The following is a 17,870-nucleotide window of genomic DNA, read 5'->3' on the forward strand; positions in this document are numbered from 1 at the left end:
GGCCCAGCCACCTTTTGGCGATGAAGATTAGGTCAAATGAGCAGTTTTCAGATATCTCCTCTATCAAATTACAGTCAGGAGCTATTACCACCGACCCAATGCAGATTAATGACTCTTTTCGCAGTTTTTACTCTGACCTGTATGAATCAGACATACTTTTCGACAAAGATAAATGTGACGATTATTTGGCCCAATTAAAGTTACCTCGTCTTGCGGTGGAAGCGGCAAATGAGTTGGCAAAACCATTTTCTCTTGAAGAACTTAAGAGGGCTGTGCTCAGTATGCAAAGGGGCAAATCACCGGGTCTCGATGGCATTCCGCCAGAATTTTACGCGGCCTTCTGGGACCTTCTTGGCCCGCTGCTTCTCAGTATGATCCATTTTTCGATGGAGAAGGGCTCTTTTTCTAGGGATGTGAATACAGCTGTAATCACCTTACTACTGAAAAAGGATAAAAACCCGACGGAATGTGGTAATTACAGGCCCCTTAGTCTGTTGAACGCCGACGTAAAAATTTATGCCAAGGCTCTCTCTCGACGTCTGTGTTGTGCCCGACCATATGCCCATCTGAACTTATAAAATGTATGAACATTTTGTGATTAGGAATTCCAGCAAAGCCAGACCCGGCCTCCCCCCTGGAGTTTATGGCCCGGCTGCTATCTTCTCGCTCAGGCCAATTTATGACCCTGGTGGCCTGGTTCGAGATGGCCTGTATGTGACCCACGATACGGCTCCAGATCAAAGCAGGACAGGAAGGTTTCTGCCAGGGAAAACAGACTTCCTTGGGGTTTTATGACACCTAAGCAGGGGTCGGGATGCAGCGGAGCGCAAAACCAGACCTCAAAATGGTACTGCTTCTTTGAACCCCCCTTTTCCGCTTTAATGTGCCTCATAAAATGGCGCCGTTGCCTGAACTACCACCCCCAGCATGCCTTGCGGGGGGGGGGTGGCGCCTGACAAGCGGCGCGCATCCAATCACAAACGAGGCACCGCTGACGTCATCGCAGCGCGCAGAGATACAAAACTCCGTGCTGCACCGAGACTTTTTTTTTTTTCTCTTCCGATCAACCTCTCTTCCTGAGCAGCAGGACCAAAGGATCCCATCTCCCTTCTCTCCCCCCGGCTGGGGGGAGGCGGAAGGCCCGCAACGGACCGGGCCTGCGGAGCTCCGGCTCCCATTGACTCGCTTCTCAACTTCATCTCATCAGCGCTGGATCTTTGGCCAGGCCAAAGGATCCCATCTCCTCTCTCTCCCCCCGGGCTGGGGGGAGGCAGGAGGCCCGCACCGGACCGGGCCCTGCGGGGTCCGGTCGTTGAAGCGGCGGTCCCCCGGGGAGCCTCCGGCTTCCACTAACTCTGTCCTCTAAGTTCACAGATCCAAGCTTCCGACGCCCACGCGCTCCCGGCAACCAGATCGGGACACAGCTGCGACTCAGACCGAACCCCCCTCCCCGCTCTGAGCCCCTGTCTGCCAACCGGCGCAGGGATCAGGGACGGACGGCCGGCGTCTTGCCCGGCGTGAGCTCTCCCGGGGCCCGGACGGCCGCGCGTCGGCGACCGGCGCAGAGAGGGAAGCACGGCAAGGAGATACCGGTCCCCCCCGCCGCGCCTAGGAATGCGTGTGAGCCTCCGTTTGGTCCGGAACCACGGCCCGGCACGAGGCGGCCCCGCCGCTGTCTAATCCGTTTCAGGGGAAGGGACGGCCCCGTCACAGAACCCGCAGGCATCCGATCCGGATCCCCGAGGAAACGTGAGCCCGGGAACGGTAGATCAGTAGGACTAAGAACGGTTCAGAACTGTGTGAAGTCGGGATCTCTGTTTATCAGTAACTTAAGAACGTGTTACAGAGCTAAATCTGTGTTCAGAGTTGAGATTACATCATCATTGTTATCATTATCATGTTTGATTATTTGGTAGTCGTTGTTTTCTGCCGTAGGCACGTTTTAAATGCTGCGTTCGCCATCCGGTCCGATTGCACGTGGCCCAGAGGGCGCGTCCATCTTTAAAAGACCACAGAAGCCCCGTTGAACTGTAGATGTTCTGTATCTTCGTTATTATTGCTTGATTTCTTCTTTTTTTTCATTCCATGCATTTAACGTTTATGTTTCATTTTATTGATTGTTGTTTTTCTAGTTAATTAATTGTTTTATGGATACTTAAGCCATTTCTGCCATCAGGTTTATTTGGGTGTTGCGTTTATCATCTTTTGACACCCGTATGTAAATAAATTCTGATTGATTTCTTTATGAGTGGTTGTGTTATTTCATGCAAGATTTGGTCACAAATTGATTTGTTTAAGCAGAGCCTAGTGTTCGGATATCACGCCTTCACTGTTATTCTGTAAGATTTGCTGTTCTGCAGGATAATTCAAATCATAATGAGACTGATTTTCTGCTGTTAGTTATCGAATCCCACCGGAAGTAAGGCCCCGGCGGTGGTGCCCCTACGAGAATTATCATTTTTGATAATACAATTTGATAAATAGTCAACTTTATTAATTATTAATAATTCTTTAACAGAATTATCATTAGCCTTGATAACTGGACAGCCAAGCTACCTATGAGTTGCACAACATAAATGGCGCCCCAGCGTGAGGCTCTCTCGAAACGATATTTGTGACCAGGTTGTATGAAATAACAGAACATTAATTTTGATCGGGAAAGAAAATATTTTTATTTTTATTCCCCTCTCATTATCTGATTCCTACGGTTATTTTAAAACCTGTTAATGGCAACCTCGCTTCACTAAGGGTTGGTTGCTTTGTTAAGTTCTTTAATTTTATTAGTTTGAACTTTTATTTTTCATCACACGATTATTAATCTTGTGATTGATTTCCTCTGCAACCTTACTTCACTGAAGGTAATGGTTGGGGTGTTTTAAGTTCGGTTAGTTTTATTAACCTGAACTTTTTCTACCACTCAATTTTTGTGAATCTGTTTGAGTAATTTCCTCTTGCAACCAGGTTCCATGGAAACTAATGGTTGGCTCGCTGTAAATTCCTGATTTTTATTAATCTGAACTTTTATTGAGGGATCACTATTTTATTAATCTCTGATTAATTCCCTTTTGCAACCATACTTAACTGAAGGTAATGGTTGACTTAATTTCTTTAATTCTATTAATTGAACTGTTGCTGATTACCCCATGTGAGTTATTAATCTTCTCAGATTAATCTCTACTGTGTTTTAAATTGAATCTTTAATTTAAAGTTATTTAAAGATTCCTCCCTGTTAACTCACTTTATTAATTCCTTTCAGTTGGTTCTTGCTTCTAAGGTTATAACCAATACCCCAGTCTCTCAGGGTTTGTTATCGGTTTAATTTCTTCTAATCTGGGTGATAACGTGAGCTGACTTCGTTAATAAGTGTAATCTCTTGCCAGAATCCCAAGCGAAGCGCTGGGGCCTGGACTGTGAGCTGAGGTGTGGTTATTAATGGCAGAGAGCTCATCGCAGTGGACGGAGAACCAGCAGAGGTGACCAGGCTGATGGAGATGGACCGACAGGCAAGTCTGTTCTTAGGCTGGACCCAAAAGTGGTGAGCCCGGTCATCTCATCCCCTGAGCCCCCTGGTCAGACGCCACCATGAGTAAGCCGATAAATTAATTACCCGAAAGGAGCTGCGGCCCTTCCCAGTTTTCACTGTTACTGACGCTGAAGAAGCAGCTCAGCGTTTTCTTAAAGTAAACCAGAGGAGAACAGATCACGATTAACAACCAAGGCGCAGACGCCGTACCTCAGAGCGAGGGGGGTCCCATGTTTGACCTTTTTTAGCAAAAGAACACTGAACAGCTGCATTACCTTGTATGCAGCGGCCCCCTCACAATTTTTCTGACCCAGAAGTGGAAGCCCGCTCCACACCTGAAAGGGGGGTAGGATACTTTGGGGCGTTAAAAAAATTCACGCCTACAAACAATTTCCAGGCTTCCATAGCCGACATAAGTTAATTTGTGTGTTTTTGTCTCCTAGCAATTAATCAAAGAGTGGTTAAATTGTTGGTTTTTGATTTTAGGTACAGTGTACATACTGAAACCTAACTAACCCCTCCTTTTATCTTTCATCTACCGCACTTTAAGAGTGATATCACTGTGTTAGGTAAATGAATGATGTTATTGCTTTGAATATGTTTTTCTTTTCATATTTTTGTGCATTGCTCGCCTAGTGGACTAACCAGGCTAGCCTCACGCCCCCAACCAGAGTTTATGACCACATGGACTGGTGCACCGTTGTTAGATTCGACAACCAGACCCTGCATTCCGGTTTTCGATTCGAAGGGGGGATGTTGTGCCCGACCATATGCCCATCTGAACTTATAAAATGTATGAACATTTTGTGATTAGGAATTCCAGCAAAGCCAGACCCGGCCTCCCCCCTGGAGTTTATGGCCCGGCTGCTATCTTCTCGCTCAGGCCAATTTATGACCCTGGTGGCCTGGTTCGAGATGGCCTGTATGTGACCCACGATACGGCTCCAGATCAAAGCAGGACAGGAAGGTTTCTGCCAGGGAAAACAGACTTCCTTGGGGTTTTATGACACCTAAGCAGGGGTCGGGATGCAGCGGAGCGCAAAACCAGACCTCAAAATGGTACTGCTTCTTTGAACCCCCCTTTTCCGCTTTAATGTGCCTCATAAAATGGCGCCGTTGCCTGAACTACCACCCCCAGCATGCCTTGCGGGGGGGGGGTGGCGCCTGACAAGCGGCGCGCATCCAATCACAAACGAGGCACCGCTGACGTCATCGCAGCGCGCAGAGATACAAAACTCCGTGCTGCACCGAGACTTTTTTTTTTTTCTCTTCCGATCAACCTCTCTTCCTGAGCAGCAGGACCAAAGGATCCCATCTCCCTTCTCTCCCCCCGGCTGGGGGGAGGCGGAAGGCCCGCAACGGACCGGGCCTGCGGAGCTCCGGCTCCCATTGACTCGCTTCTCAACTTCATCTCATCAGCGCTGGATCTTTGGCCAGGCCAAAGGATCCCATCTCCTCTCTCTCCCCCCGGGCTGGGGGGAGGCAGGAGGCCCGCACCGGACCGGGCCCTGCGGGGTCCGGTCGTTGAAGCGGCGGTCCCCCGGGGAGCCTCCGGCTTCCACTAACTCTGTCCTCTAAGTTCACAGATCCAAGCTTCCGACGCCCACGCGCTCCCGGCAACCAGATCGGGACACAGCTGCGACTCAGACCGAACCCCCCTCCCCGCTCTGAGCCCCTGTCTGCCAACCGGCGCAGGGATCGGGGACGGACGGCCGGCGTCTCGCCCGGCGTGAGCTCTCCCGGGGCCCGGACGGCCGCGCGTCGGCGACCGGCGCAGAGAGGGAAGCACGGCAAGGAGATACCGGTCCCCCCCGCCGCGCCTAGGAATGCGTGTGAGCCTCCGTTTGGTCCGGAACCACGGCCCGGCACGAGGCGGCCCCGCCGCTGTCTAATCCGTTTCAGGGGAAGGGACGGCCCCGTCACAGAACCCGCAGGCATCCGATCCGGATCCCCGAGGAAACGTGAGCCCGGGAACGGTAGATCAGTAGGACTAAGAACGGTTCAGAACTGTGTGAAGTCGGGATCTCTGTTTATCAGTAACTTAAGAACGTGTTACAGAGCTAAATCTGTGTTCAGAGTTGAGATTACATCATCATTGTTATCATTATCATGTTTGATTATTTGGTAGTCGTTGTTTTCTGCCGTAGGCACGTTTTAAATGCTGCGTTCGCCATCCGGTCCGATTGCACGTGGCCCAGAGGGCGCGTCCATCTTTAAAAGACCACAGAAGCCCCGTTGAACTGTAGATGTTCTGTATCTTCGTTATTATTGCTTGATTTCTTCTTTTTTTTCATTCCATGCATTTAACGTTTATGTTTCATTTTATTGATTGTTGTTTTTCTAGTTAATTAATTGTTTTATGGATACTTAAGCCATTTCTGCCATCAGGTTTATTTGGGTGTTGCGTTTATCATCTTTTGACACCCGTATGTAAATAAATTCTGATTGATTTCTTTATGAGTGGTTGTGTTATTTCATGCAAGATTTGGTCACAAATTGATTTGTTTAAGCAGAGCCTAGTGTTCGGATATCACGCCTTCACTGTTATTCTGTAAGATTTGCTGTTCTGCAGGATAATTCAAATCATAATGAGACTGATTTTCTGCTGTTAGTTATCGAATCCCACCGGAAGTAAGGCCCCGGCGGTGGTGCCCCTACGAGAATTATCATTTTTGATAATACAATTTGATAAATAGTCAACTTTATTAATTATTAATAATTCTTTAACAGAATTATCATTAGCCTTGATAACTGGACAGCCAAGCTACCTATGAGTTGCACAACATCTGCAACCGCATATCTCGTCACTGGTTCACTGTGACCAGACAGGCTTTATGAAATCGCGTCTAGCCTCTGACAATGTCCGCCGACTGTTGCACGTAATCGACGCCGCAACAGACATCAAACATCCGGCAGCTGTTTTATCCCTTGACGCGATGAAGGCGTTCGATCGCCTTGAGTGGTCCTTTTTGTGGTCGGTGTTGGGGGCGATGGGTTTTGGAGACGATTTTGTGAAAATGGTACAGCTATTATACTCAAACCCCTCTGCAATGGTTCTTACAGGTAACATTTGCTCCACTCTGTTCCCAGTAACTAGATCATCTCGTCAGGGCTGTCCTTTGAGCCCGACGCTGTTTGCTCTGTCTCTTGAACCCCTAGCGCAGATGATCCGATTATCACCGGTTATTAAGCCCATAACTGTTCATAACACACTCCACCACCTGGCGCTTTACGCTGACGATATTTTAATCTTTCTTGGCGACCCGTTACAGTCTGCCCCCCACCTCTTATCAATGTTGGATGAATTTGGCTCGCTATCAGGGTTCAAAATTAATTGGTCGAAGTCGGCTCTGCTGCCATTGAACAAAGTGACTAGGGACTCTGTTTTACCTCCTAATATTCCCTCGGTTCCACATTTCAAATATTTGGGCATTGAGATATTTCCCTCTTTACACCTTATTGTGAAGCACAATTATACTGAGGTACTGAATAAGGTCTTGAGTGATTTGGAGAGATGGTCCAGCCTGCCCAACTCACTTCAGGCTCGCATTTCTATTGTCAAAATGAATGTATTGCCCAGAATAAACTTTGTTAGCTCTATGGTCCCCCTCCCTCCCCCTACTGGATACTGGGGTAAACTGCAGGCGGCTGTTTCAAGATTTATCTGGAATGGCAAGAGACCCCGCCTCAGATCTGCCACTGTCCAGCGCAAGAGATTAGATGGAGGTTTAGCAGTTCCCAACTTCAAATTTTATCATTGGTCTTTCTCTCTCAGACCCCTGGTCACATGGTTTGACTCTCAGACGTCGGTTTCCTGGCGCACGATGGAAGAAAGAATGGTGCACCCTTGGTCTTTGGCAGATGTTTTATTTGCGAATATCTCTGTGAGGCAGTGTCAGCTGCGCTGCGGCCCCATTGTGTCCCATCTGATTCGGGTTTGGCGCTCTGTAGAAAGGATTTGTAATATATCTTGTAGATGGCACCTACAATCACCAATTTTCAATAATAAGGACTTGCTGATCGGGGGGAGACCTATCACCTATTCTCAGTGGGAAAGGGGAGGTGTACAGTTTTTGGGTGATATATTCAGCTTAGATGGTTTACGCTCTTTTCAGGACATTAAGAATAACTTCAATTTACCAGGCACTTCCTTTTTTTTTTTATTTGCAGCTGAGAGCTTCTCTTAAAGCACACGGTGTACCTTGGCAGCACCCGCTACCTACACATCCACTTCACGAGTTGATCATTACTAATAGACCCTCGAGGGGAATGGTATCCACTTTGTATTTGTACATGCTTGAGGCCTCCTATAAAACGCTTCCAGTAGACAGGATGTGGAGGGGTGATGTCCCCGGACTGGTTCAGGATTTTGACTGGGACGAGGTGTGGGCCAATATCAAACTTGCCTCTCGAAATCCTGACCATCAACAGATCCATCATAATTTTGTGCATAGGACCTACCTGACCCCTCGTAGGCTACATTTTATGAAAGTTATCAGTGATCCCTCATGCACCCTGTGTACATTAAAAACTCCTGGCACTTTTCTCCACATGGTGTGGGAGTGCCCCCCCGTCGCTCGTTTTTGGCAGGGCGTGGCCGCTGAGCTGACGACACTCATATCAGAGACATTACCTGTGACCATACCAGTGTTATTACTGAATGATCTTTACGCACTTCCAGTCCCTGAACGTCAGAAACGGGTCATATTAGCAGGTCTAACAGCTGCTAAGAAAATGATAGCAGTACATTGGAAGCCCCCTCATACTTTGTCCATCAAACAATGGATCTTGACTTTTCTTGATGTTACTTACATGGAGTTATCGACAGCCCGTATAAACGGGGCCAAAGAGGCGAATGTGAATATGTGGCTCACCACAGCTGAAGCACTGAAGCGCTTGCTTTGATCCTCGTGTCTTTTTTTTTTTTTGTTGTGTATTTGACTTAACTTGCTTAGCACCGTGAGGTTCTATATTCACTGTTTCACAAATCCGCGACTCTCTCTCTCTTTTTTTTTTTTTTTTTTTTTGCTTGCTTTAGCCGCCCTGTCTCGATTTTATTTTAATTTCATATACAGACGTCAGATAATTGTCCTGGTCTTTAATAGTTTATTTCATTTTATGTGTGTCCGGGTGGGTAGGGTGGGGGTGGGGGGATTGATGTAACATATTCAGTGCCTGTACATTTTTGATTGTTGGTTTTCTGTTTGAGTGAAAATAAAATAAAAATTTGATCAAAAAAAAAAGAAATGTTGAGAAAAAAGGCGAAATTTCGACTTTATTCACGAAATTTCGACTTTATTCTCGAAATTGTATTTCAACATTATTCTCGACATTTCAACTTTTTTCTCGACATTTCCACTTTTTTCTCGAAGTGCACAATAAAAACAAATCTTCCCCTCTCAAATATTTTTCCTCCTGCATGGCCCTAATACTCTTCCGTAGAAAGCAGTGACGGTGAGAGAAGAAAACAGAACTTTACAACATATTTGATTGAAGAAAATCCAGTGTCACCAGAAAACATTTCAAGTACAGCTCACGTCTAGACTGATCCCATTTTTCAACATGACATGACCAATCTTCCACTGGTGACCCGCCCTCTCTACACCCGTGCTTTTTATTCATAGTTTTATTTTTTAACCTCATGAAACTGATAAAGCAAAACCACCGACGTTATCTGTTAAACAACTCTTTATTCTTTTTTAACCAGACTTAGCTCATTAATTACATGTATTAAATGACAGTCATGAAGCAGTCTTGAGCTGCTGGCCATCTCAGATTTGTAGCCTGGTGGCTATCGTAGCATATACTGTAGCTTAACTGGTGTGAATGTGCACGTGTTTTCCGTCTAAGCTTCAGGTCAGTGCCAGGGGAGGACTTTCTTCATTTCCTGTGACAGTGTTTGTAAGAGCAGAAGGTCTTGTTCCTTTTTTTAGCTGTTTATCTCTGCAAAGCAGACTGTTATCAAGAGTATCTACTTATTTTTGGTTGTCTGGTTTGATCTACCTCCTCACTGGTGGCATGGAGTTGCATGCACCTACGTTTCTGTGGAAATCAAAAACTAAAGCTATAAATTCTTGTTATCAACATTGTCTTGGTGTCCTGCTGGAATATATTCAGATCTCTGTAACTGAACGTGCACGGGCAGGTTCTTGTGCCTTGTACCGTTCCCAATGAATAGCAGCCTGTTGATGTCAACCCTTACAATCTCCATCCTAATTTGTTTATTTATACACACTAAAGCCTGGTTTATGGTTCTGCATTAAATCAACGCAGAGCCTACGCCGTACGGTACGCGGCTACACGGGAGGCTCTCCGTCGCCTATGCTACGCTTTTCTTTGTGTGTGTGGGATTTTTTTTTTTTTTTTTTTTTTTCACAATAGTTGTCCTTATCTCTTTGGTTAATTTGTTGTTAATGCACCTTTCTAATTTTTACTTTTGACTACTTTTCTTGCACTGGACCATTGCACATATACTTGTTTTATGCTTGAAAGTTTGTTTGTTTAATGTTTTTGCAATAAAGTGCACTGAATCAGATTCTGACATTTCATGTATTAGTATTTTCATCAATTATTAGGTATATAATTGTGGCAGGGTGGAGAAGTTGATGGGACACGCACCTGTGTCCCATCCGCCTGAGTGGCTGGTTCTCTCCACCCTGCCTGCCTTATAAGGAGGAGCTGGACAGCAGCAAAGGGGGTCGGAGGAGCTGCTGTCATGCTGATGTGCTTCTGCACGTGTGTGTGTTGGTGAAACTGGTCTAATAAAGGGTCTGCACGAAACAGCCGTGTCTCTCCATCCTTCGGTCGGCCCCGGTAGCCCTCGCCCTGCTACAATAATATAGTCCAGTGTGTATACACAAAACCATTGGGCTATAATTTATTAAAGTGTAAAAATTTAACCCATTAAAACAAGTGAACACTAATAAACATGAATTATATATGTTTAAATATTCACCTGTTTTAATGCCAGTAAAACTTTATACTTGTACTTCAATGTACCAGTCTTGCACTGTTTTAGTTAATAAAATAGTTAACGTAGTTTCCTTTTTATATACACAACTGTATAGGTATATTACTGTAACAGGTTAACTTGTCATATTTGAGTTTTTATTAATGTTGGATTTTTGCCCTTTTGTACTTCCTGCACTTTACCTATGCATTGTAAAAAATTATGTTGATTTCACAACTCAAATTTATTTAAAGAATCAACTAGAGACGACAATAAACCATTCAGGAAAAGAACGCACCGCCCTAGCGCTCTGGGGGAGGAATGCACCTCGGAGAAATGGAGTGACGGAGAAGTCAGAAGGTTCACGATGGCTTCACGGCAATGGCGTGTGCTCTGCGTTGGTTTAACGCAGAATCTTAAATCAGGCTTTATATGCATTTTTAGTACAGTCCCATGTACAGATGGACACAATAGTGTCCACTTAATTTGACACTTGATGCACTTTTCAGAAGAATCCAATAGACTGCTTTGTCAAGCATGTAAATAACAGTCCATTTCATTTGTTTTTAAGAATGACCAGTATAAAAATGTTATGTAGAATAAAAATACTGTATGTCCAGCTCTTTCAGCTGCTGATTTGTTTTACATAAACCACAGGACCCTTGACAGCCTAATATAATGTGTCTGTTTTTTTAATGGCAACTTAACATTTTGTTAACTCAATAAAGTTATTTTTTTCTCTGGTTTACGATTAAACTTTGTTGGTTGTTTTATTTCAGACAAAGATTTTTTAGGTTGTTATTTACCTGACATGTCCCGACAGGTGAGTCGCGCCTCACATTGATCAATGAACATCAGCTGATGAAGACGAGTCATGCACCATCATGTGACACCCAACAACATCCTGAATCTGTGTCCGGGATAAAAGAACCATCGAAGTTTAATAACATTTTGTTATCAAAAACTCAGACTCTTACTGTGAGATTAATGAAACTTTTGAACTAGTTTTGTCCTCATGAACTGTCACATGCTCTGTTAACAGTCTACCTTATATGGTCATTTTCCTGTCAAATTCTCAATAAAAAGCTCATGCAGAAGAGGAGCCACCGAAGCATTCGTCGAGAGCATCCATAAGAGAGCCACGTTGCTCTGCAAAGCTCAGACCTTGTTTCCCTTTCTGCAGAAAGCGCCTTAAAAATCTCTGTGTTTTTCCTCGTTATGAATTTATGTAATGTTGATTTAGGGACCCAACACTTACCTCCTTTTGATGCAGAGCTGGCTCTGTATGTGGCACTCTGGGTGAGATTTTATATCCCGCCACCTCCATCTGCGATTTACATTTAAATAAAAATTGAATGGCATTGTTTTTTACTGTTGTAATTAATTGATAAGAAAACATATCACCCAAATTAAATGCAAATTACAAATAAATGCAAAAAAAATTCTGAAATACAATATAAATACCCTTACTACAAAATAAAAATGCCCTAAATAAGTGAATAGATAATAACAATAATAATAAATAATAAAAACAACAATCGACATCAAATTTAAATAACCACACAGTTTGCACACAATAACTCTATACATAAGCTACATTTACACTAGGCAATAACTATTTACAAATATGAAATAACTAAAATACTGGCACATTTGTCGCGTCACTATTTCTGGTATGACTGCAGCAAGTCATCCGGATCGGTTAACAGATTCATGCAGCTGTTATATTACTGATCTCACGTCTGATGGAAGCCAGGTGAAATATAACACTTTGCAATCAGGAAACGTTACATCCCAGTTAAATTAAAACAGAATGCATTAGCGTTTATTAATTCTGTTTGAATTAAGATACATATAATGTGTCAAATTTTGGATTTTTTGGGGGAATGTTTGGAGCAGTGTTTCCTTTACTGTGTTACATCGCTTTAGTTTTAACAAAATTGCAATGTTTCAAGCTGCTGCTTACAAGGCGGGGTGTTTTGTTCTTGCTTGACATACCGTGTTTCAGCTTTTAGCAGCTCAGGGCTTCCTTTGTGGTGTTGTTCAATTCACAATTAAAAAAAAATGTTTATTGTGTCCGGAACGTGGACAGTTTGTAAAACTATGTTGCTGCAACACATTTTGTTCCACTTGTACTTGGACTTTTGGTATGACAATAAAGTGAACCTTGAACCTTGAACCTTGATAAAACAAACACGATTTGCTTGTTTCTAAACTGAGAAAAATGTCTGGTTTTATTTATTGTTGTTTTTCTTGGCATGTCGACTTTCTTTAAAATTTGGTTCAGAGCAGGTGACCTAGCTTCTGGTTCCTTTTTCACACGTGGTATTTTATTTGATTGTATAGTTTTAACGTGTATTTATGAATGGAGAGTCAAGTTGTGGTGTTGTTTCTGAGTCCAGGCAGCGAGAGCCGTTAGAGACAGCTCTTCAGCCGTGCAGGATTGGTGCTCAGCCCTCCGTCCCATTTTCCATATTCTCAGAATAACCGTTTTCCATTTGAACTTGGATCAAAACTAATCCATGTCACGCTTCATTTAATTTCGCTGCTTTACTCATCATTACTGTTCATTTCAGAGTCCAAGGAAGAGCACATACTTCAAGTGTGTCGTGCCATTGGCGGTGATCACGGCTCTCTAGGACCACTTTTGCATAACAAAGACTTCATGAGTGAGCTGAGGAAATGAAAAAGGTTTGACTGGAACTGAGGCTCGTAGCCTCTTTCAGTCCGTTTACATGGGAAGTTTAATTCCTCTTTCATTCAGATTTAAAATGATTAAAAATGACCATGTAAACACCTTATTCCGAATGAAAATGGCCATTCCGAATTAAACTTAATTCCGAAGTGGCTGGTTTATTCCGATTTTAAATCCGAATAGAATAATTCCGTGATCATGTTTACACTCATTCCGCTTTAAATTAATTCCGGTCTTTCTTTCTGCTCGTTCCCTCGCCCGTCTGTCTCCATGACGCTTATATTCCGCGCTGGGCTGGTTTTCCAAAGCAGAGACCATTTATTTAATAAATAGCTTGGAGGACCTGGAAATAATTGCTAATCGAGTAAGTTTGTTTTTCTTCCGGTAGACGAAATTTCCGGTAGTTTAACTTCCGGTCCCCCCCTATCCAATCAGAACCTTCCCAACCCCCAGACCTTAAGAGGAATTGGATAAAGCCGATCAAACGTGTTTTCTATGTAAACCTCAATTCGGAATTACTATTTCCATGTAAACTTGAAGGAAAATAGTTTAATTCGGAATTATTCTAGTCGGAATAATTCATTCTGAATTAAAAAACATCATGTAACCGTGGCCTTTGTGGCAACACTATGAATTTGGTAAAAACAATGGATCCATTACAGTATCTTACATTTTAAAAAGGCAAAGTGAATTAGGGCTCTGTAGAGGATAAAGATCAAAACAAGAAAGAATAAGCGATAATCTTTCCAGATAAAGAGGTGCATGTTATGCTTCATCTGTGTGGTGGCGTTGGAGGTAAATCACTTTTCTTTTTTTTTTAACTTTCATAGCACCTAATGTTCCCAAAACTAGTGCTACATCATGTGGGGATGTGTGCTATTGTCAAAAAGCTGCTTGGCTCCACTCTCATGTAGCCGGCGATGAAGGCTCATTATCACATTATCAGAGCAGTGTGTCCTGCATCCCTTATTTGTGATCTACCCAGTCCCCAGTGTTCTTGTTGTTTTATCCACTGCCTCCGCAGGTGATCATCATCCGTGATCAAAGGAGGCTTTTTGAGCAGTTTACTGAAACCAGAAGGTCATAATTTCAATACTGAAACTTAGGTGCTTCAATTATCAAGGATCCTACGCAGGAGATGGATGAAGTGAAAACATCATGTTGTTCAAAAAGACATGCATACTGTACATTGTGTCCTCCACACATACAAATACCTTCTTTTTCCTCTCTGTGCAGCCACTGTGATACTAATGTGAAACTCCCTCTTATCTCCTTCTGTGCTGGGGATTCAGAGCAAAGGGAGTATTTACTGAAACCATTACAAATCCCTTTCATGCATCAACAATGGGGCTTAGCACGAATTTGCAGTGCAGAGAGAATACTGAAGACATCCATAGGCTGTATGTCCTCTTGAATAATTCTCATGATAGATTGTGTGTTCTCAATGGAAAGAGGATTGTCTGCAGTATCAATCAGATCTGGGAAGCCCAGGAGTAGGATATTACGAACTTCAAAATTGTATTTTGCAAAAAAAAAAAAAAAAGGGCTAACAAGCGAACATGATCTAAATAGAGCTCTGGATATCCACCTGTCTCTATCTCTGCTAGCACTTTGCAAGAGTTTTTATTTTCTAAAACGTTCCATAAATAACCAGACAACCCTGTGTTACAAGATGATTTTATATTAACAGCTTTTGACAGAGTGAACAGCAAAACGATGCTTTAGCCTTCCTTAAGAGTTTCTTTGAAAAGCAGCTGGGGGTAATGATAAAAACAAAGAGTACAAGAAAAAAGGATGATGTGGAAACATTCAACATGCCAACGTGACTGTGGTGACAGTGTTATATCAAACACTTTTCTTGAAGTCATTCAACATAATAAGATAAGAACAAAAGGGTCATTCGGCCAGACACTGAATTTACATTATTCCCAAAGTTCCGCCTGGAAACCGATGAATTTCAGAGCTTTTATTGCTGCCAACTTCAAACAATTTTATAAAAGCTTTTTAGAATTTGCAGTTTCTTTGAAAATTCGAATTCATATTTAAAGCACAGTCCACAGTCCAGCACTTCAAGCTTGATATGAGGAAGTGGAGATGAAAAATAAAATAAAAAGCAAAGAGAGTTTCACATCGTCATGAGGAGAATGCTACAGAATTATTCAGACATGTTGTGTGGGTATGTCCAAACAGAAAATTACTATTCTGTTGACCAGAAATAGTCACAATTGTCCTGGACCTCTGTGGCGTCAAACCCAAAACACCTCTTCTACCAGAGTGTAGAAGATTGATATTTATTTCCAGGGACGTGCAGAGACCTTTGGAGGGACAGATCCTGAAATTTAAAAAGGCACACATGGAAAACGACTTTAACACTTTCCGACAATAACATTCAGGATAGAAGAATGTATTATAGCAACCCATATTTATAAAGGGTGTAACATGGAATCGTATCATACAATATCATCACCCCATCTGAATTCATCAGGTTAGGACAATGCAAAGCAAAATTTGCCTATGCTTTACCTGATATGGGAATGTTGTACGGTTGCTTTTTAAGGAGTTGCTGCGTGTGAGTGTCTGTGTGTGTGTGTGTTTCACAGAGTCACGACTTACCAGTGGAAAGTTGGGTGCTTGGGTTTTGCAGCTCACAACAGCAACTTTCTGCTGACCATGTCCCTAAAGATATCAATCACGTTACTGTGGTTGATCGGAACGTCCATCTCAATTGCCAATAATAATAAATCCGTCAATCTCTCCTCTGAGCAAAGGCTGCGCAGTTTGGTTTTCACCAGTTTTAGTTTGGAGAAGGAGCGTTCCACAGTTGCTGTGGACACTGGAAGTGTGCCATAGGTCTTCAGCATCTCAGTCATGCTGGGAAAAATCAGATGTGTGGTGGTCCAAGACCTGTGGTGGTCATGTGTGGTTTGTTTTTAATGTCAAAATCCCTCAATAGATATAGTAGTGGCAGCAAACATGTTTTCCTTCGTTTATTTCTTTATCATCATACAGGAAATAATGTTTTTAAAGGATAAAATATGAAATAAAAGATAAAATATGTGTGACAGCCTCCTTCTAAATCTAGATTATAAAACTGAAAACCCATCTAATTTAATCTCTTATAAACTGTAAATCTGCAGTCAACTATCACATTAGTATATAATACGACATGAGGACCCAGGTCCAGTCGGTGGTAGAGAGGGTGAAGGGAGACGGTCACTGGCCTCCCTGAAGGGGTACAACTGACCCAGAATCACTATTGACAGCTCCTGAAAAGCTGTGGTAGACCCAGAACAAACATTTGGATGACGTTAATTCGGTTACAGGCAATAATCAGATTGCTGTTGTCCATCTAAATATAGTTTATGGTCGGGATACTCCACCTACCTTAATGTGATTATCACTTACTGAAAATACTAACTTGATTCAATTCAATTCAATTTTATTTATATAGCGTCTAATACAACAGAGTTGTCTCTAGACGCTTTCCAGAGACCCATACCCAGAACATGACCCCCGAGCAGTTATTACATAAACAATGGCAGGTAAAAACTCCCCTAGTGGGAGAAAAACCTTAAGCCAAACAGTGGCAAGGAAACACTCCCCTTTAGGAGGGAAGAAACCTTGAGCAGGACCAGGCTCATAAGGGGGGACCCTCCTGCCGAGGGCCAGACTGGTGGGTCAGGGACGGCAACAGCACAGCAGGCAGGTGGAAGCAGCAACGGGATGACCAGGGGTGGGGACCGCAGGCCAGCACGCAGCTCCCGAAGCTCCGGCCCAATCAGCAAGTCCCAGTTTGGGGTGCAGGGTCGGGGAAAGGTTGAAAAGGGGCAGGGCCAGGGAGAGGAGTCTTGAGGGACGAACCTTCTCCCCCGCCCAAAAGGGGCCGTTACCCTGCCCCCCTCACTCCCACACTGCAGGTTCCGGAGTCCGGCAAAGGATGCTGCAACATGGACAAAAGAGAGAAAAGGGAGGAGAAGGGGGGGCCAGCACAAGAAACTACAGGAGCGACTCTGACACACTAAAGTTTACACTATCTAAAGATTTACCAACACCAGCTAGAGGTTTACTAAACACTAACTATAGGCTTTACTAAACAGAAATGTTTTAAGTTTAGTTTTAAAGGTGGAGGTGGTGTCAGGTGTAACCCAGATTGGAAGTTGGTTCCATAGTAGTGGGGCCTGATAGCAGAACGCCCGCCCTCCAAATCTACATTTGGATACTCTAAGAACTACGAGTAAACCTGCACTCTGAGAACGGAGAGCTCTGACAGGAACATAAGGCACTATCAGGTCTTGCAAATAATGCGGAGCTAAGCCGTTTTGGGCTTTATACGCAAGTAATAACATTTTAAATTGGATTCTGAATTTTATGGGTAACCAATGGAGCGACGCTAACACTGGAGAGACGTGGTCTCTCCTGCTAATTCCTGTCAGTCCTCGTGCTGCTGCATTTTGGATCAGCTGGAGCCTATTCAGCAAATTACTTGGACATCCTGCTAACAACACATTACAGTAATCTAGTCTAGAAGATACAAACGCATGAACTAGTTTTTCTGCATCACTTTGCGAGAGGATTTTCCTAATCTTTGCAATATTACGGAGATGGAAAAAGGCTATTTTACAAACCTGATTAACATATGGTTTAAACGACAAATCCTGATCGAAAATAACACCAAGGTTTCTCACAGTTGCACTGGAAGCCAT

The sequence above is a fragment of the Cololabis saira genome, chromosome 14, assembly GCF_033807715.1.
Source record: "Cololabis saira isolate AMF1-May2022 chromosome 14, fColSai1.1, whole genome shotgun sequence".
In the NCBI taxonomy this organism is placed as follows: domain Eukaryota; kingdom Metazoa; phylum Chordata; class Actinopteri; order Beloniformes; family Belonidae; genus Cololabis; species Cololabis saira.